The sequence below is a fragment of the Engystomops pustulosus genome, chromosome 1, assembly GCF_040894005.1.
Source record: "Engystomops pustulosus chromosome 1, aEngPut4.maternal, whole genome shotgun sequence".
Lineage (NCBI taxonomy): Eukaryota > Metazoa > Chordata > Amphibia > Anura > Leptodactylidae > Engystomops > Engystomops pustulosus.
In genome coordinates, this window is record NC_092411.1 from 14986585 (window position 1) to 15008250 (window position 21666).

General features: G+C 47.1%; 1 protein-coding gene across 5 annotated transcripts in view; it reads left to right on the forward strand.

The window, feature by feature from the left end:
• The window catches only part of RAB27B (RAB27B, member RAS oncogene family), a 154360-nt gene that overhangs the window by 92845 nt on the left and 39849 nt on the right, over positions 1 to 21666 (forward strand). For all 5 annotated transcript variants that reach the window (XM_072133832.1, XM_072133866.1, XM_072133851.1 and 2 more), the window contains one exon: positions 4020 to 4116. The gene's annotated coding sequence lies outside the window, so the exon portion shown is untranslated. The remainder of the gene's footprint in view (positions 1 to 4019; positions 4117 to 21666) is intronic.

Genomic DNA, 21666 nt, shown 5'->3' on the forward strand with positions numbered 1-21666 from the left:
TCAATCTGAAGGTCCAGTTGTCTGGTAAACAAGTCTTTTTTTTCCTTCTGCAAAACATCTTCTGCTATAGATGGAAAATGACTGACTTCTCTGGCAATACTTATCAGGGGGCCGAATACTTTTTCCCCCCGGCTGCCGAATACTTTTTCCCCCCGGCTGCCGAATACTTTTTCCCCCCCGGGGTGCCGAATACTTTTTCCCCCCGGCTGCCGAATACTTTTTCCCCCCCGGGGTGCCGAATATTCCCCCCCCCCCCCCGGGGTGCCGAATACTTTTCCCCCCCCGGGGTGCCGAATACTTTTCCCCCCCGGGGTGCCGAATACTTTTTCCCCCCCGGGGTGCCGAATACTTTCCCCCCCCCCGGGGTGCCGAATACTTTTTCCCCCCCAGGGTGCCGAATACTTTTTCCCCCCCGGGGTGCCAAATACTTCCCCCCCCCCCCGGGGTGCCGAATACTTTTTCCCCCCGTAGTGCCGAATACTTTTTCCCCCCCGGGGTGCCGAATACTTTTTCCCCCCCGGGGTGCCGAATACTTTTTCCCCTCCGGGGTGCCGAATACTTTTTCCCCCCCGGGGTGCCGAATACTTTTTCCCCCCCAGGGTGCCGAATACTTTCCCCCCCCCCCCCGGGGTGCCGAATACTTCCCCCCCCCCCCCGGGGTGCCGAATACTTTCCCCCCCCCCCGGGGTGCCGAATACTTTTTCCCCCCCGGGGTGCCGAATACTCCCCCCCCCCCCCGGGGTGCCGAATACTTTTTCCCCCCCAGGGTGCCGAATACTCCCCCCCCCCCCCCACCGGGGTGCCGAATACTTTTTCCCCCCCGGGGTGCCGAATACTTTTTCCCCCCCGGGGTGCCGAATACTTTTTCCCCCCCAGGGTGCCGAATACTTTTTCCCCCCCAGGGTGCCGAATACTTTTTCCCCCCCAGGGTGCCGAATACTTCCCCCCCCCCCACCGGGGTGCCGAATACTTTTTCCCCCCCGGGGTGCCGAATACTTTTTCCCCCCCGGGGTGCCGAATACTTTTTCCCCCCCAGGGTGCCGAATACTTCCCCCCCCCCCCCCACCGGGGTGCCGAATACTTTTTCCCCCCCGGGGTGCCAAATACTTTTTCCCCCCCCGGGGTGCCGAATACTTTCCCCCCCCGGGGTGCCGAATACTTTCCCCCCCCGGGGTGCCGAATACTTTCCCCCCCCGGGGTGCCGAATACTTTCCCCCCCCGGGGTGCCGAATACTTTCCCCCCCCGGGGTGCCGAATACTTTCCCCCCCCGGGGTGCCGAATACTTTCCCCCCCCGGGGTGCCGAATACTTTCCCCCCCCGGGGTGCCGAATACTTTCCCCCCCCGGGGTGCCGAATACTTTCCCCCCCCGGGGTGCCGAATACTTCCCCCCCCCCCCGGGGTGCCGAATACTTTCCCCCCCCCCGGGGTGCCGAATACTTTGCCCTCCCGGGGTGCCGAATACTTTTTCCCCCCGGGTGGGCGAATATTTATGACCAAGTGATAGTTCACTTTTTCTTGTTTAATAAATTAGCAAAAAAAATCTACATTTCTGTTTTTTCTGTCAAGATGAAGGACATGTAGCAGTGTGCATTACTGAGCAAAAAAAATTATTATTTTTTTTTTCTTAACAATTTGGCTGCAATAAAACAAATAGTGAAACATTTAAAGGGGTCTGAATATATTTCATACCCAATGTAGATCCAGGCACCGGGACTGTGGTATCCTCTTATATTTGTTATCCATGGTCTCCTTCCTTCCAAAATCAACTTTTATAATTATTCTTATGAGCCTAAAGGGCTCTGTGGGTGTTACTAGCACCCCTCCATGTTGTAGCTTCACAAGCTATTACGATGTACAGGAGCATTTCCACTTCCCACTGTGTGAAATTATAGCCTGCAGGGGGAGGGGGGAAGTGCTGAGGGAGCAGGGAAGAGGGGGACACAGTGTAACAGCATCTGTAACTCTAAGGGGCTCTGATGACAAGGAGGCCATAGATAACAGATATATGAAGATACCACATTCCTGGTGCCCGGATCTATGAGTAATGTCCCTGGTTTATCAGGATGGATTTTGATGGGAGATTTCCTTTATTTGGGTTGAGCTGTAGTACCCCACACAACCTGTAGGGGCTGAAATAAAATGTGAGTTTTTGTAATCCTAGAAAACTCCTTTAAACCTCAACTTCCAGGAAAATATATGGCTGCCTGAGTTCCACATATTGCGTTTTGGATTATACGCCATGTTACTGACTGTGGGGGGATCAGTATAAGGTTACAGATGGTTTTCCTTTAAGGGGATGTTCACAGAAAGCTTAGTGCACAGGATGTTGTTACCCCCCCCCCCCCCCCCACATCCTGGTGCCTGCCGTGTGGGCTGATCAGTCCCAGTGACTATTCTTTGGATTCTTATCAGTTTGTCTCCATTTATCGTGTAACACATTTCTCCTCCCTTCTGTCTCCCTGACCCCTCCATCTGTATAATGCTCCTGTATACCATATGCGCTGAGAAAACATTCACATATATTTTAGTTTCCGCTAATACATTCATTTTACTGAAACATTTTGTAACTTTCAGTCAATTGCACTCCTATCCCTGAGCCGAGGGTGCATTATGAGGTTCTGCAGCAGCTGAGGTGTGTATTATGATGATCTGCAGTAGCTGAGGTGTGTATTATGAGGTTCAGCTGTAGGTGAGGTGTGTATTATGAGGTTCTGCAGTAGCTGAGGTGTGTATCATGATGATCTGCAGTAGCTGAGGTGTGTATTGTGATGTTCTGCTGTAGCTGAGGTGTGTATTATGATGTTCTGCTGTAGCTGAGGTGTGTATTATGATGTTCTGCTGTAGCTGAGGTGTGTATTATGATGTTCTGCTGTAGCTGAGGTGTGTATTATGATGTTCTGCTGTAGCTGAGGTGTGTATTATGATGTTCTGCTGTAGCTGAGGTGTGTATTATGATGTTCTACAGTAGCTGAGGTGTGTATAATGATGATCTACAGTAGCTGAGGTGTGTATTATGAGGTTCTGCAGTAGCTGAGGTGTGTATTATGATGTTCTGCAGTAGCTGAGGTGTGTATTATGATGTTCTGCAGTAGATGAGGTGTGTATAATGATAATCTACAGTAGCTGAGGTGTGTATTATGATGTTCTGCAGTAGATGAGGTGTGTATAATGATAATCTACAGTAGCTGAGGTGTGTATTATGATGTTCTGCAGTAGCTGAGGTGTGTATAATGATGATCTGCAGTAGCTGAGGTATGTATTGTGATGATCTGCAGTAGCTGAGGTGTGTATTATGATGATCTGCAGTAGCTGAGGTGTGTATTGTGATGATCTGCAGTATCTGAGGTGTGTATTATGAGGTTCTGCAGTAGCTGAGGTGTGTATTATGAGGTTCTGCAGTAGCTGAGGTGTGTATTGTGATGTTCTGCAGTAGCTGAGGTGTGTATTATGATGATCTGCAGTAGCTGAGGTGTGTATTATGATGATCTGCAGTAGCTGACATGTGTATTGTGATGTTCTGCAGTAGCTGAGGTGTGTATTATGAGGTTCTGCAGTAGCTGAGGTGTGTATTGTGATGTTCTGCAGCAGCTGAGGTGTGTATTATGATGATTGGCAGCAGTTGAGGTGTGTATTATGATGTTCTGCAGCAGCTGAGGTTTGCAATATGATGTTCTGCAAACAAGAAATTGAGATTTTTATTCAGTACCAGTTTCTGGGGAGCAACTTTTACTTTATTAAAAAACTAGGTGGGAGGGGGGCACAAGTTCTGCGCCCACCACCCTTAATCCGGCCCTGGTGGTACTGGAACTGTCACTCCCTTTAACTCCCTTAATTTATTATATTTTTGCAAAATTCTTTAGTTTCCTTTTATTTTTTAGAATTATGTTTTTTTTTTTTTTACCACACTTCCATATAACGTATACTGTATTATACTGTATTATACTGTATTATACTGTATTACGCTACTATAGTTATTCGTTTTTGGTTTGTCTTATTCATTGTATTATTACATTTCAGGTTCAGCAAACTCTACAGAGAAGAGACGACAGGCAGGGAGGAAGTTTTCTGAGGGATGTGGAAGAGTTGGCAGTAGACAAACTCGTACATTATAGAGGTAAGAGCATGTGAAATATCAAGTTTTATGGAGACCAATGAGAAGCAACTAGAACCTGCCACCAGCTGTATTTGTGAACAATTTGGTGACACCTAAGATGGGTCAACCCACCATAACACTTCTTAGCTCTTATAGCAATGAGCCTCGAGTCTTGAGGACCTTCATAGTAGAAGCACAGGTTGCGATTTAGACATAGAGATCAATGCCAGTGTTGTATCACTATAGGGCAGTGGTGGCGAACCTATGGCACGGGTGCCAGATGTGGCACTCAGAGCCCTTTCTGTGGGCACTCAGGCCATTTAGCCCAAAACAGAGCTCACCAAACAGGACCAAATTCACCAAATCTCGCAGACCCAGGCAATTTAAGAGATGCTGCAATCAGCGCTATTTTGGAACTGCAGGAAAAGTTGGAAGGTGTTGATAGAACTGCATTATCTTTGTAGGTCCTCCTACAGGACCCTTCATTCTTACTGTACAGAGAGACCCTGGTGAGAAGCTACAATGACAGTCTGGATGTGCCCTCCTTCTTTCAACTGTATTAGTGGCCTCAAGGGGCCGATACGATTGATAGATGGTAAAGAGCAGGTAGCTACTGCTTAAAATGCAATGTTGGCACTTCGCGATTAATAAGTGGATGTTGGTCATAGTTTGGGCACTCGGTTTCTAAAAGGTTCGCCATCACTGCTATAGGGAATGGGACGTGGATGCCTTTGGGGGGGTTGGTCACTGCTTCATCCAGTCACTGATCTGCATCCAGTCACTGATCTGCATCCAGTCACATGACCCGTCTCAGACCAATCCCATGCCAGTGCTGCTCGTGTAGTGGTCACCTCTATGGCCAGTTGTATAATGGGAGCTTCAGGAGGCAGGCGCTCAGTGCTGGAACAGGGGAGGCAGATATGTTTATTTAACTGCCAGTAACTGAACCTGCCCTGAATTATGACCTTGTCACGTTGCAAATTCAACTTCCACCAATTTTTGACTACCCTGCCTAAATATTAAGGTAAATTGCCTCATTATTCCGAGTTTCTTATGAAACTAGATTATTTTTCCTCTTACGTGAATTCTCCGCCACCTCCTGTACATGAAGTGGCACAGCAGAAATCTAATTAATTGTCTCCACGTATCCGGAGATCTCTAATTGTCCTTGCTCTGTAGTGTGTGAAGACCTCCAGGTATGAGCGCAGCTTTTATGTGTCCTGCGGGTGTAGAACAATGAGCAGAAAAAGTGAATTATTTCACATGGGAGTTTTTTTTTATCGAGCTTTAAGAAGTCTGTCCAGCCAAGCACGAAAATCATGGGCGTCAGGATAACCGCGCCGGATCCGTTTCTACATTAATCTCAATACCAAAGCTCCAGGGAGGCTCCTGCCGATAAAGGAAAAAATTTCATATCTTGTTTGCACTTTGAAAATTCTGATAATTTTTTTTTGTAGAATTTTATTTGATCATATTATAATTTGCATGTCAGGCTTTAATATGGGGGACATGTAGCTTTAGGGTTCCAATATTAAAGGGGTTGGCCACTTTTAAGTAAAGCTGCTCTATAAGTCTTTGCCTCCTTTGAGAGCTTCAGCCTTTCTCTGTTCTCACTATGCCACCCTGTGCACTAACAGAGGCAAGAAAAGGGAGAGGGGAGGGAGCAGGATGAGTCATGACTCTACTGCTGCAGCTCCTCCTGTTCATCAGTGCTCACATATGTAAAAAAAGATCCACAGAGAGTTTGCAGACAGCACTAAAGTAAGAAGCGAGACTGCTGAATGACTTGATGAACATTCAAGGATTAATACTAAGGCAGTAAAGGTACATGGGCGACTAATGATGAGGAGTGACCAACCCCTTTAAATCTGTAGTGGTGGCCCTTGTATTATGATGCCTTCTTATGTGGTGGAGAAGTTTCAGGGGTAGTGGCTAATGTGGAAACTCTCCATCTGGACTCCTTTGGACCCCCTGATGTGATTTCCCAAATGTTACCTTGTGCTCCAGCCCGTAGTCCACAATTCCCTAATTGTCCTTGGTTCTTGATGGCAGAGAAGACATAGAGGATGCTCCAAATCAACTTTTCAAATTATGCTAATGAGCCCCTACACTAGCCCCTCTGATCTGACTTTACAGACTGTGACACTGTCTTACCTTCCCCCCGCTTCCTCAGCGCAGTGTAACTTTCTATGAAGCCAGATCACAGAGGAGTTAGTGTAAACTCCCAAGCTCAATAGCGTCATTTTAAAAATTGATTTTAGAGGGAAGGAGGCCATGAATAACAAATATAACAAGATTTGCACATGAGTAAGTGTCCATGGCAGGGCCAGCACCATCACTGGACATACCTGGACTAATGGGGGAGCCCACATAAGGCTGTACATGAGGAATCCTTGGGTGTGGGGGGCTGTTTGGGACGATAAACTAACGTATATTAACTAACGTATACTAACAGGAGACTTTTAGTTTCTGATTTTTTAATGCCACCACGTTAGTTCACTGCAAAGGGGCCCACTGAGGCTCTGTCGCCCAGGGGCCTACTGAGACCTGGAGCCGACCGTGGTCCCTGGTTTATCATGGTGGATTTTGATGGTTGATTTCCTTTAACAGCATGAAACCTCTTTCTGAGCATATTCATGCCAATGTCCCATACCTTGCCCTCTGACTGACCTCGGAGGACCCCCATTCCCTGACCTCAGAGGACCCCCATTCCCTGACCTCAGAGGACCCCCATTCCCTGACCTCAGAGGACCCCCATTCCCTGACCTCAGAGGACCCCCATTCCCTGACCTCAGAGGACCCCCATTCCCTGACCTCAGAGGACCCCCATTCCCTGACCTCGGAGGACCCCCATTCCCTGACCTAGGAGGACCCCCATTCCCTGACCTCGGAGGACCCCCATTCCCTGACCTCGGAGGACCCCCATTCCCTGACCTCGGAGGACCCCCATTCCCTGACCTCGGAGGACCCCCATTCCCTGACCTCGGAGGACCCCCATTCCCTGACCTCGGAGGACCCCCATTCCCTGACCTCGGAGGACCCCCATTCCCTGACCCCAGAGGACCCCCATTCCCCGACCTCAGAGGACCCCCATTCCCTGCGCTTTACACAAGTTCCCCCTTTAATCCTCAGACAAGGAGAAAACTCTCCTCCTCATGTGTTGTCTTTTTACTTCTGACATTTACAGCAATATCTGGGACGTCAAAAGGGAAAAGAAATCAATTGTTAATTGTGTTCTGTGGAAGACGCGGAGCATATTAATGTCATATTATGGAAGTGCGCTCAATAATAGATTTGCCTGACACAACAATTATAACTCCGGCTTATAATGAAATGTGCGCAGGTAGACACCGCGGGGTCAGCGCAGGTCAGGGATCTGAATAACAGTCTTCTCATCGGTCATAGACAATTAAAGGGGTTTTCCCCTTTCTATGAAAGCTCTATGAAACTTCCGGGATGGTTTATTGGAGAAGCCAATTCTGTGCCATTTAGGTAGATTCGAGGGACTTGGGAGTTCCCGATTCTGTAGAGCAATATATGGGACTCTCTATCCACTTTAACAGCCTTCATATTTTCTACGACTATGACTTTGTTCACTTGAACCATCTTTGTATAATATACAGGCGGTCCCCTACTTAAGGACACCCGACTTACAGACGACCCCTAGTTACAGACGGACCCCTCTGCCCACTGTGACCTCTGGTGACCTCTCTGGATGTTACTATAGTCCCAGACTGCAATGATCAGCTGTAAGGTGTCTGTAATGAGCTTTATTGATAATCCTTGGCCCCATTACAGCAAAAAATTTTGAAACTCCAATTGTTACTGGGGCAAAATTTTTTTTTTTCTGGAACTACAATTATAAAATATACAGTTTCGACTTACATACAAATTCAACTTAAGAACAAACCTATGGAACCTATCTTGTATGTAACCCGGGGACTGCCTGTATTGTATCGCATTTTATTGAGCCAGGTTCCTCCAAGCCATTCCGTAACTGGTTGGGTGGCTGAACCGTTCCGCAGAGCCCAAAGTTGGACGTTGGGTCTGCTCTTTTCTACCTCCATCCAATCCCTTTCCTGTTTTTTTTTTTTTTTAAAGAGTAAAACATATTTGATCAGTCTCCAAGGAAATGTCTTACCTCTTTAAGAGTCTACACAGTGGGGCAGATATACTTACCCGGTCCTGTTGCGATCTCGCAGTGCGTTGCCCGTCGAGGATTCGGGTCTGCCGCGATTCACTAAGATCGTACGTCCAATTTCTTGCATGTGTCGCTACCGTGCCGAGGTCCGCTGGAGTTCACCTGCTTCTTCCCGGTGCTTGTAAGTGTGTGTCTTGCTACACAATTCTAAATGTTAAATCTTGCACATTTTCCGAATCCGTCGTGCTGTCCAACGGGCCGCCCCCCGATTTCTGTCGCCTGCAAGCCGGCGCCGATGCGCCAAGATCCAATCGCGTGCGGCAAAATCCCGGGGCAATTCGGCACAAAACGGAAATCGTCGGGAAACCCGACAAAAATGCGCTCCACGGGCCCTTAGCAAATGAGCCCCAGTGTGTCCATTACAGCACAAAACTTTGAAAATCCAATTGTCACCGGGATAAAAACATTTTGTCTCGAGTTAAAATTATAAAATATACCTGTTCCGCCTTCCATACAAAATCAACTTAAGTACAAACCTAAAGAACTTATCTTGTACGTAACCCAGGGACTGCATGTATCCAGCAAGTAATGGGCGAGGGGGGGTCTATCTTTTTGGCTATACCAAGATCATTGGAAGCCACCACATTGAATCAAGATAAGTTTCCCAATAGGAAGTCATGTAACATATCATGAAGACTAGAATTGCCCCAGAAATTAGTTGCTGCAAACGGATTTCCAAATTTCCTGTGGTTCAAAAAGTTATAACACTTGGTGGATGTTGACCCTAAACTGGTTTGTCTGTGCTACTCTTTAAGATGTTGTCTTTGTAATGTCCTTGGTTTTTATCCTTTTAAATTGATTTAAGTATCTAGATTTCACTGCAGGGAAACCACCATGTCATGAGTATTGCCTAAGATCACCAAAGGTCACTGGCGGTCTAGCTGGGGCCCTTTATCCATCATCCAGCCCTTTACATACCGGGCAGTGTGGTTACCCAGTGAGAGTACTGGAGAACAGAAGGACTAGGAGGAGAACAAACCCCCAAAATTTCCTTTAATGACATGAAAATCTGAGTTATTACAGTGTCACCTACCGCTTCTGTCCCACTGAAGTGTCCGGTTTTGCATATACTCTGGTGTTCTGTTCATACTAAGGAAACCCATGATGATGGTGATGATGCTGCAAGGCAAGAGATCAGCGGGCGGCTCCTTGATGTCCTTGATGGATCAAGTCTAGAATAAAATGACTGTATTTCTAAAGATTTACAATCGCTGAAACCAAAGAGGCGCTTGGAAAACAAGGACATATGGGATCCGAAGCCACGGTACACAACTGTGAACAATACGACAAGGCAAAACATGGCTCCTCTCCAAAGTATGTGATATATGTGGGAGGACTCTGGTGATTCATGGCCACCGCAGACCTCGACTATGAATTACATACAGCTCAGGGGGAACCAATATCGAGGAGATGAGGTTGGGGCATCGAGCTGTTTACAAGTGTCAATAAGTGTGGAAATTACAATTTCTCCCTAAGGAAACTTAAAGGGCTCTTCCAGAAATGTGATATTGATAATCTGTTACTAGACTTGTTCATCGATATCAGATTGTTGTGAGTGTGACACGTTCCAGTGACTCCAACCCCAGATACAGTGTACAAAATCGGAAGTGTTCTTCCACTATTTAATGTTCATGTCACTTTACTGCCATGGCTGTATTGGAACCTCCCAAATAGGGGTCCCACAATTCCCTCCTGCCTGGTGAAATGGCAGAGGGCACCACTTCCATGGAGGACATGAAAACAGACATTTATTGCAATTCACTTTTTACCTGGATCGTGTATGTGTCTTAAATTCCTTGTCAAAGAATGTATGATCCCCTGGTTTTCACCCATCATCTAATGGGAATCACTAGGTGGCTCACCCTAGTTTCCATTCATTTAAGGGACACTGGAGCGACATTTAAAAATGTGGTTAGTAGACAAGCCAAGGTCAGTGCTATAGTCAAGCAGAGGTCGAGACAAGTGGAATAGGTTTCAGAAGTCAAATACAGATCATATAGACAGACTTTTGTACATGTCCGTGTGGGGGGGGGGGGTGCTTCATATAACTCAGAGTTTGAGGGTACATGCCCTGAGAACAAGGCACCTCTGAGGTTCCAGTTGCAAAATGACCAATCCGTTGGGAGCCGGGAAGCACAGAAACTGGCGGTGAACTCTCCGACTTTGTCAAGTTTAGCTCTACAATGCTTCTAACGTGTAATCCTCAGCCCACTTATAATATTGAGATGACTCTTCCAGTTATGTCACAGTCTACACAGCAAAGTTCTACTATTGTGACCGCTCTACTGACCGTTGGCACATTCATATGCATTGAACTCTCCTACATTATCTAGATGTACAATATTTCTAACATGTTATCCTTTACCTTCTAATTTTATGGAGATGACTCTTCCAGTTATGTCACAGTCTACACAGCAAAGTTCTTCTATTGTAACTGCATTACTGGCCAGTGTGAAAACTGCAATATTTCTAGATATTTTTTATTATTCTGAAAGGCGCATGAAAATAGAAAACCCACAAATGTTCTCCAAAACTATATTGCTAATAAAAACCTATCAATAGAATATTCTAAGCTTGCAGAAGTACAGCAGTCATTGCCGGTAGACCGCCCAATATTACCTAGATGCTATATATGAAGCAGAAAATGCTCGTTCAGGACAACCCCTCCATCTAATGTGTTTTTAGTAAGATTAATGAAAATTATTTCTATTTTTTAAGGTTTTTTTTTCATCTTCACGGCTATATATAGCGGGAGGAGGGTACAATATACTGTGGAGGTAGAACTGACGGATTTGTCATCTTTCATCCTTGTCAATTTTTTTTTGTGTGGAGCATTACAACGTATTATCCTGCAATTCCTCCTGTCAATTTCCAGACAGGTATTTTCTTTTTCAGAACTTATTATCCTGAGAGACACGATCCACTTCCTTTTTCTCTCACTGCGCCATGAATAGGACTTGAAAGGAGAAGCATCTGTAGAAATTGAACCGAAAAAAAAAAAGATTGTTCAGAATTCTCTGAAAGACTATTGAAACATAAGATAAAAGGGTCAGGGGGAATAAAAAGCACCTAATAATGAAAGCGGAGAGGTAATGATCGAGAGGAGAGGTGCAGCACGGGGGAGAGCTGAACAATGGTCAAATGGAAGGAAAGTGGAGTTATGGAGAGTAAATGGGGAAATGTGAAGGTTGCAAATTAAAGGGAATTGAGAACGGTTTAAGGTAACATGTTCTAGTGACCCTGAGAACATGTCACAACTTTTGTGCTTTTTAAAGGAAGCCTCACAAGAGCCATTCTCAATCCATGATCAAGATAAAGTGAACAATGGGTTGTGGACCCACTGTTGCACCATAATCGGTTTCAGTTCTGGGTTACTCCCAAAGACGTTATCCGAATAAACCCGTTGCCTTTTACATTTTACCTCCTGTACAGAAATCTGGAGTTCGAAGTGTAGTGCCCTGGAAAAGATGAGCACTGAAATTTTAATATTTCCCATATACAAAGTCAGTACTTCTTACTTTATTTAAAATACATTTTCCACAGCTATTAATTTAAGGGGAAATAGTTTTGGAGGAGAAAAAAAATAGACTTGTTGACTATAAAAACAGACTGCCTGACAGGTGCTGTCTGGAAAGTTGTTTACCTCTTTAGAAACTTTCTTCCATAGAATATTATAGGAACTCAATGTAAGTCTATTAGTTGTCATTGTTTGCTGAAATGTCTTCACTCCTTCCCCCAGGGGTATATAAAAAAGAGCATTCTCAGTCCCTAGTGTCCCTAGTTAGGGAACAAAGCTTGGAAGAGGATACCCTTAGTGAGTAGAAAAAAGAAGCTGAGATGGGGATAATCTGCCATAGACCCTGGGCTCCTAGCTTTGGGAGAAATGAGAGGGACAGCTAGCCCTTGCATTTCCTCAGTGTAGAACACTGGATAAGTCAGACCTGAATTACCTAAAGAAGGTTACTGTTCACAGTAGACCCTGACTCTCTGGACTTATTTCACATTGGGCTGCACCCGGCCTTACCATCTATTCCTGGTTGCAGAAACATATGACGACACCTCAATGGTGCCTGCGTTTGGGCAACCCCTAACCTGTGCACTGTTCCAGAAATGGGTCACCACCTCTTGGAATAGTCCTGGTTTAGGGGTTAGGCAGAAAATGCTTAGGAAGAAGCTGTGGTCAGGGCAGGTTTAAGGGATCAGGCAGCAGGTCAGGATGGACAGCACTTATTTGTGTCTGGGACTAACCCGAGTTTTCACATGAGGGCAGCAAGTTAGATCCAAGATCTAGAAGGTTTGAGACAAAAGGCCAGAGCACAGAAATCGCTAATTATGATACTTATTGTGGGAAACTAACGATCTAAGGACCCTAGTGCTCAAGCGCCGACCAGAAGGAAGGATAAGCAAGTGGTCACAAACCTTTAGGATTGGATATCAGATGTCCAATCACTTGGACAGAAGCCTGGCATCATTGCCACTTTGCCGACATTAACAACGAAAGTCATGAGCAGGTGGCGCCGTACATAGTGTAGTGGCCATTTTGTGCTATTACATCTCATCAGTCATTCACCTGGATGGGAACTGAAAAGCAATGACTGTCACTGCACAGTGTATGGATATCAATGACAGGATATTCCATAATACTCTACAATCTGCTGTTTATTTAATCCGGGTTAAAGGAAAACACCAGAAATGTGTCTCCTGGGACTGATGTCATATTATAATCATTGTATTATGATTCTGCAGAACATTCCTCCCATCCGCAGCAACATTGCCTGGAAAAACTGTGATAATTCTGAATTTCCAATTAAAATTCTTCTCATTAATCAGGAATGTGCCGCCCGTCCATCCGACTGATAGAGAAGCAAATAGCGAAGCACAGTTACATTTACTTGTCCTTAATCCTGAGCCCCCGTGGAGCAGGACGGTGAGTGGGCCGAGGATGACATGGCGGACATTATTTACACTAATAAGGAGAGACGGGTGTTCCTGAGCCGCGCTAATAATGACAGAGTGCGCACCGTGTGTGGTGATGTGCGCACCACTTAGCGGAGACATGAAACATAGCGCCATTCATTCGTTTATAGTGACCTGAGAATGACATGTATACATGATGTATGGGATTAAGTAGTTAAAGGGATTCTCCAGGATTAAAATACTGATAACCTCTCCTTAGTGTAAGGTCATTGATACCTGGTTACACCTCTATTCAATAGAAGCTGAGTTGCAATACCAAGCATAGCCACTAGTGAATGGATGGCGCTGTACTTTGGTAGGCGATGGAGCGTCTGCAGTGATCACCTGCCTACAAACAGGTAAAGGGACCCACCACCAATATATTTTTAATGATCTATCTAAGAATAGATCATCAGTGTCTGTATCCCAGAAAATCCCTTTAAATTTATCATTAATATTGCATATTTTTGCAATCCACTTAACCACTGTCCCCATAAAAGTGCCATATATATTGTACCCATAACAGATCAGACCACTGTCCCCATAATGGTGCTATACATAGTGCCCCCATAACAGATCAGACCACTGTTATGGGGCACACTGTAGAGCACTGTTATGGGAGCAATGTGCGGTTCTGTTATGGGGGCACTGTGTATAGAACTGTTATGGGGCAGTACGTGGTTTTGTTATGGGGGCACTGTGTATAGGACTGTTATGGGGACAGTGCACGGTTCTCTTAGGGGGGCACTGTATATAGGACTGTTTTTGGGGCAGTGGGCGGCTCTGTTATGGGGGCACTATGTATAGCACTGTTATGGGGGCACTGTGTATAGCACTGTTAGGGGGGCAGTGCGCGGATGTCTTAAGGGGGCACTGTGTGGAGCACTGTTATGGGAGCAATGTGTATAGCACTGTTATGGGGGCACTGTGTATAGCACTGTTATGGGAGCACTGTGTATAGCACTGTTATGGGGGCACTGTGTATAGCACTGTTATGGGGGCACTGTGTATAGCACTGTTATGGGGGCACTGTGTATAGCACTGTTATGGGGGCACTGTGTATAGCACTGTTATGGGGGCACTGTGTATAGCACTGTTATGGGGGCACTGTGTATAGCACTGTTATGGGGGCACTGTGTATAGCACTGTTATGGGGCAGTACACGGTTCTGTTATAGGAGCACTGTGTATAGCACTGTTATGGGGGCACTGTGTATAGCACTGTTATGGGGGCACTGTGTATAGCACTGTTATGGGGTCAGTGCGCGGATCTCTTAGGGGGCACTGTGTATAGCACTGTTATGGGGGCACTGTGTATAGCACTGTTATGGGGTCAGTGCGCGGATCTCTTAGGGGGCACTGTTTATAGTACTGTTATGGGGGCACTGTGTATAGCACTGTTATGGGGGCACTGTGTATAGCACTGTTATGGGGGCACTGTGTATAGCACTGTTATGGGGGCACTGTGTAGAGCACTGTTGTGGGGGCACTGTGTAGAGCACTGTTGTGGGGGCACTGTGTAGAGCACTGTTATGGGGGCACTGTGTAGAGCACTGTTATGGGGGCACTGTGTATAGCACTGTTATGGGGGCACTGTGTATAGCACTGTTATGGGGGCACTGTGTATAGCACTGTTATGGGGGCACTGTGTAGAGCACTGTTATGGGGGCACTGTGTAGAGCACTGTTATGGGGGCACTGTGTAGAGCACTGTTATGGGGTCAGTGCGCGGATCTCTTAGGGGGCACTGTTTATAGTACTGTTATGGGGGCACTGTGTATAGCACTGTTTTGGGGGCACTGTGTAGAGCACTGTTATGGGGGCACTGTGTAGAGCACTGTTATGGGGGCACTGTGTAGAGCACTGTTATGGGGGCACTGTGTATAGCACTGTTATGGGGGCAATGTGTATAGCACTGTTATGGGGCAGTACACGGTTCTGTTATGGGGGCACTGTGTAGAGCACTGTTATGGGAGCACTGTGTAGAGCACTGTTATGGGGGCACTGTGTAGAGCACTGTTATGGGGGCACTGTGTATAGCACTGTTATGGGGGCACTGTGTATAGCACTGTTATGGGGTCAGTGCGCGGATCTCTTAGGGGGCACTGTGTATAGCACTGTTATGGGGGCACTGTGTATAGCACTGTTATGGGGTCAGTGCGCGGATCTCTTAGGGGGCACTGTTTATAGTACTGTTATGGGGGCACTGTGTATAGCACTGTTATGGGGGCACTGTGTATAGCACTGTTATGGGGGCACTGTGTATAGCACTGTTATGGGGTCAGTGCGCGGATCTCTTAGGGGGCACTGTTTATAGTACTGTTATGGGGGCACTGTGTATAGCACTGTTATGGGGGCACGGTGTATAGCACTGTTATGGGGGCACTGTGTAGAGCACTGTTGTGGGGGCACTGTGTAGAGCACTGTTATGGGGGCACTGTGTAGAGCACTGTTATGGGGGCACTGTGTAGAGCACTGTTATGGGGGCACTGTGTAGAGCACTGTTATGGGGGCACTGTGTATAGCACTGTTATGGGGGCACTGTGTATAGCACTGTTATGGGGGCACTGTGTAGAGCACTGTTATGGGGGCACTGTGTAGAGCACTGTTATGGGGGCACTGTGTAGAGCACTGTTATGGGGTCAGTGCGCGGATCTCTTAGGGGGCACTGTTTATAGTACTGTTATGGGGGCACTGTGTATAGCACTGTTTTGGGGGCACTGTGTAGAGCACTGTTATGGGGGCACTGTGTAGAGCACTGTTATGGGGGCACTGTGTAGAGCACTGTTATGGGGGCACTGTGTATAGCACTGTTATGGGGGCAATGTGTATAGCACTGTTATGGGGCAGTACACGGTTCTGTTATGGGGGCACTGTGTAGAGCACTGTTATGGGAGCACTGTGTAGAGCACTGTTATGGGGGCACTGTGTATAGCACTGTTATGGGGGCACTGTGTATAGCACTGTTATGGGGGCACTGTGTAGAGCACTGTTATGGGGGCACTGTGTAGAGCACTGTTATGGGGGCACTGTGTAGAGCACTGTTATGGGGGCACTGTGTAGAGCACTGTTATGGGGTCAGTGCGCGGATCTCTTAGGGGGCACTGTTTATAGTACTGTTATGGGGGCACTGTGTATAGCACTGTTTTGGGGGCACTGTGTAGAGCACTGTTATGGGGGCACTGTGTAGAGCACTGTTATGGGGGCACTGTGTAGAGCACTGTTATGGGGGCACTGTGTATAGCACTGTTATGGGGGCAATGTGTATAGCACTGTTATGGGGCAGTACACGGTTCTGTTATGGGGGCACTGTGTAGAGCACTGTTATGGGAGCACTGTGTAGAGCACTGTTATGGGGGCACTGTGTAGAGCAGTGTTATGGGGGCACTGTGTATAGCACTGTTATGGGGGCACTGTGTGGAGCACTGTTATGGGGGCACTGTGTAGAGCACTGTTATGGGGGCACTGTGTATAGCACTGTTGTGGGGGCACTGTGTGGAGCACTGTTATGGGGGCACTGTGTGGAGCACTGTTATGGGGGCACTGTGTGGAGCACTGTTATGGGGGCACTGTGTAGAGCACTGTTATGGGGGCACTGTGTGGAGCACTGTTATGGGGGCACTGTGTATAGCACTGTTATGGGGGCACTGTGTATAGCACTGTTATGGGGGCACTGTGTATAGCACTGTTATGGGAGCACTGTGTAGAGCACTGTTATGGGGGCACTGTGTATAGCACTGTTATGGGGGCACTGTAGATCTCCCAACAATGGACACCCTGCAGCATGTACTATCCTTGTAGTGTACAGAATATACCGGGAGCTCGGGGGATGGGTCAGGATTGTGTAAAGCAGATTTACAAGGTCATTTCTTGCTACTTTTAACTAAATCTTGAAATATTTATTCAGTAAGTGCTTCCCGCTCGGCCTTTACCAACGCTGCGCATTACTGTGTCTATTAGCCTGGAGCCGCCAAGGTGAAACCTCTCCTCTCCGTAATGACCACGTTTGCTATAAATTTGACGTTTTAGAAGAATATATTGCAGCTACTTTAAAATATAGGAAAATGCTAAAGTGGCGGCTCAATGGCTGCAGCGCGGGCGCTTTTAGCGATAATATACGAGTTTATCGAGAGAAAATACAGCAGAGAGTCCACTCAATAACAGGGGTAGAGGCCGCTGCGAGGGTCATAGATACAAGTGATGCTCGGCCGCAGGTGTGTACAGTCATGCTTCTGCATCAAGTATTAAAGGGGAACATGCCTGAGACGTCGTACAACAGAGGGGCGCAGAGAATATGACCCCTTGCCTGGGTATGGTGGCATCAAGGAACAGAAGCGAAATGCCCACCCAATCACTACTATCAATCATTTTGATAGTTGGTTATTGAGAACTTTTGGCAGAAAGTATGTGACCCTCTTAGTGCCTAGTGCCGCCCTCCTGGTGCCACCTACACAGCTCTAGTGCCCCTCCTGGTGCCACCTACACAATACTAGTGCCCCCTCCTGGTGCCACCTAAACAGGACTAGTGCCCCTCCTGGTGCCACCTACACAATACTGGTGCCCCTCCCGGTGCCACCTACACAGGACCAGTGTCCCTCCCGGTGCCACCTACACAGGACCAGTGTCCCTCCCGGTGCCACCTACACAGGACCAGTGTCCCTCCCGGTGCCACCTACACAGGACCAGTGTCCCTCCCGGTGCCACCTACACAGGACCAGTGTCCCTCCCGGTGCCACCTACACAGGCCCAGTGTCCCTCCTGGTGCCACCTACACAGGCCCAGTGTCGCTCCTGGTGTCTCCTTCCATCTTATATAGTACTAGTTCCACACCTGGTGTTTCCTATACAGTACTAGTGCCACTCCTGGTGTCACCTACATAGTACTAGTGCCGCTCCTGGTGCCACCTGTATAGTACTAGTGCCACTCCTAGTTCCTCCTACATAGTACTAGTGCCTCTCCTGGTGCCCCCTACATAGTACTGATGCCACTCCTAGTTCATCTTACACAATACTAGTGCCCCTCCTGGTGCCTCCTACCTTCCTACACAGTACTAGTGTCCCTCCTGGTGCCTCCTATATAATACTAGTGCCACTCATGGTGTTTCCTACACAGTACTAGTGCCCCTCCTAGTGGAACCTACAAAGTATTAGTGCTCTTTTATTTCCCCCAACAATTTACTGTTTCCTCCCTTTCCCAATTTTAAATCCTGCCTGACATGTCCTCCCTTACACCCCTATAAAATTACAGCTGCTCTGTGTCCCCGCAAAGTGGGTAGTATTAACAGTGCCCAAACTTTGGACTTGCACAGTCATACCTACATTGGTTTTGTGCCCCTACATTGTATCACAAATTAATAGGTACCCAATCGAGTAAACATCCTCACATTGTGCCCTTTTAAAATAATGATGTCCCCTTTGTGCCCCACAGGAATGCTCCCGTAGAAAGATTTCTGCCCCCTCCTCCATAAAGTTATAGCTGCCCTAAACATTGGGGCAGATTTACTTACCCGATCCTCTCACAATCCCGCGGTGAGTTGTCCGACGAGGATTCGGGTCTGCTGCGATTCACTAAGATCGTGCGCCTGAGTTCCTGCATCCGTTGCTTCTGCAGAGTTCACCTGCTTCTCCCCGGTACTTGCGACACAAATCTAAATGTTAAATTCCGCTGTTTGTCTGAATCCGTCGGGTTGTCCGACGGCCCGCCCCCTGGTTTCTGTCGCCTGCAAGTCGGCACCAATGCGCCAAAATCCGATCTTGTGCGCCAAAATCCCAGGGCAATTCGGCGCAAAATAGAAATCATGGGGAAACCCGATGAAAATGCGCTCCGCGGACCCTTAGTAAATGAGCCCCTATGTGTTCCCCCTTTTATGACCCAAATAGAAATACTTATAGTAGTCTGTACACACCACAAGATGATGATGCCATCTATAGTGCCACACAGTAACAGCGCTAATCTGTACCTCTTATGCAATAATTGTACCCACTCGTTACCCCCCAAATTGATAGCTAACATTTGTTCCCTACACGGTGAACCCCCTTTTGTATTCTAAACTTAGCACTTATGCCGCCTACATGCTAACTTAGTAACAATGCCCTTCTTGTGCCACCTACATGGTAACAGTGCTCTCTACATGCCCTGCGAAAATAATAAGACCAAAGTTAAAAAAAAACTTTAGCCAAAAAAAGTATCTGTGGCAAAGTGTATTTTAAAGCCCTCCAAGAATGGGGCACATTTACAAAGGGCTTTGTGTTGCACTTTTCTCACACTTTACACGTTCTTCTAGGCTAAAATGGTTTGCACAGGTATTTCCGCAGTCTCTGCGCTGCTATTGTGGTGCACGTGACCCTTTTGTGGCACAGCTGCGCTGATTCCATGTGACACAAATTTGGGGGTCGCGCCGTCGGACAGTCCGACTGATTCGGACCGAGCGCGTATTGAACATGCAAAGTCTGTTGCACGCTCTATATTAAAGGTGCACCACAAAAAAGATGGTAACCTCTGTCAGACCAGTGCGTGAAAAAGACACATCATGATTTCTGGCGCACGTTCTTAGTGAATCGCCACACACAGCGTTATGCACGGAAATAGCGCTTCTAGTGCATTTTCCGAGTTTCTAAGTAAATGTGCCCCATTATCTTTGAGCTAGTAATCGAGCAGTACAACTTGTGACCAAGAGGTGGGGACAGAGAGGCAGATTTTTAAATTTTTTTTAATCGCCCCTATAAGTCTGGAATCACTTCCTACATCTGGTACTAGAATCATCTTCTTGGGGAATGGAGGATGTGTCCCTTCTGCTGCTTTCACTCTGTGGTCATAGGACCTTTTGAAGGTCCTGAAATGATTCTGGTGTACATGTGTACGGAAGAAAGGAAGAGATGTACGAGGTATGCAGGACACCCGCCAATAACTTTTAGCTGCCAATTGGTGATGGAACTGTATGTCGGATGCCCTCTGATCTCTTCTAAGGATATGTGACCCAATTCTAAAACTCGGGGAACCCATTTGGACCCTCAGTTGGGGGATGTGTGATGGAGACTATTCATCCCTTTGCCTTTTGGGGGGAGGATTTATCATACATCCCACTCCAGAATGTTGGACCAATCCCCCTCCCGAAGACATCTCTTTTCCCAGGAGGCCGTAGAGTCTACTCTTTCTGGTGCACATTCACTAAGGTCCTTGCACCAGTTTTCTTTTGGACTTTGCACATTCTTTTATGTGTAAACTGCTTGGACATGTATTTAAGAAGTGTCCGCACCACATATGTGTCGCACACCCCATGTTAAAGGTGCACCAAAATAAAAGGGGTGCTCTCTGTCAGAGCAGTGCAGGGGGCGCCAGGTTCTTGTAGAACGTGCATGAAAAATCCTGAATCTGGCGCCCCCTGCACACTACACAGGACACTGCACCTTGTACACACTGCACTGTTTTTGTGCCCTGTGTGCTCACTGGCTGCAGACTGTAACCTGAAGCTGCACTTTGTGGGTTAATAGTTTAGTTACATTTTGTTTGTGTATAATTGTAAACATCAGACTACATTGTATCAATGATCATTACAGGTAATAAAGGGTTTTGCTTACTCTTTCTTACAACTGCATATTGTCCGGACAATCCCTTTAACAGAAATAACAAAACGCTCTTTTCATGGATATATAAGAAAGTTGATCAGCACAGAATTTTAGACCTCAGACATATACAGGGGTGATTGGTAAGCAAAAATCTTCCAGGACAGAAGCCGCACCCCACTTTTCCCTATACTGTATATGACATGTATATTCTAGTATTGGTCTCACGTGCTGTTTGAATCCCTTTGGACCTCATGGTCTGTGTACAATGCCGTCTACTGCACATTCTACCCTTATACAGTACCTGCACCCCTGGCGCATTACATTTCTATGACTGGATGGGATTCATTATGACTTTTGCTATTGAGCCCAGTACAGTCTTAAACATTGATGACTTGGAATTGGTCTTTTAACCTTTTTAACAACTGATTGGGGGGAGGGAGGGATTGTAGTATGTAGGAGTGTGTGTGTGTGTGTGGGGGGGGGGGTTATAATATGGAGGAGTGGGGGGGGGTTGTAGTATGGAGGAGTGGGGGGGGTTGTAGTATGGAGGAGTGTGTGTGTGGGGGGGGGGTTATAGTATGGAGGAGTGGGGCAGGGGTTGTAGTATGGAGGAGTGGGGCAGGGGTTGTAGTATGGAGGAGTGGGGGGGGGTTGTAGTATGGAGGAGTGGGGGGGGGTTATAGTATGGAGGAGTGGGGGGGGGGTTATAGTATGGAGGAGTGGGGGGGGGGTTATAGTATGGAGGAGTGGGGGGGGGGTTATAGTATGGAGGAGTGGGGGGGGGGTTATAGTATGGAGGAGTGGGGGGGGGGGTTATAGTATGGAGGAGTGGGGGGGGGGGTTATAGTATG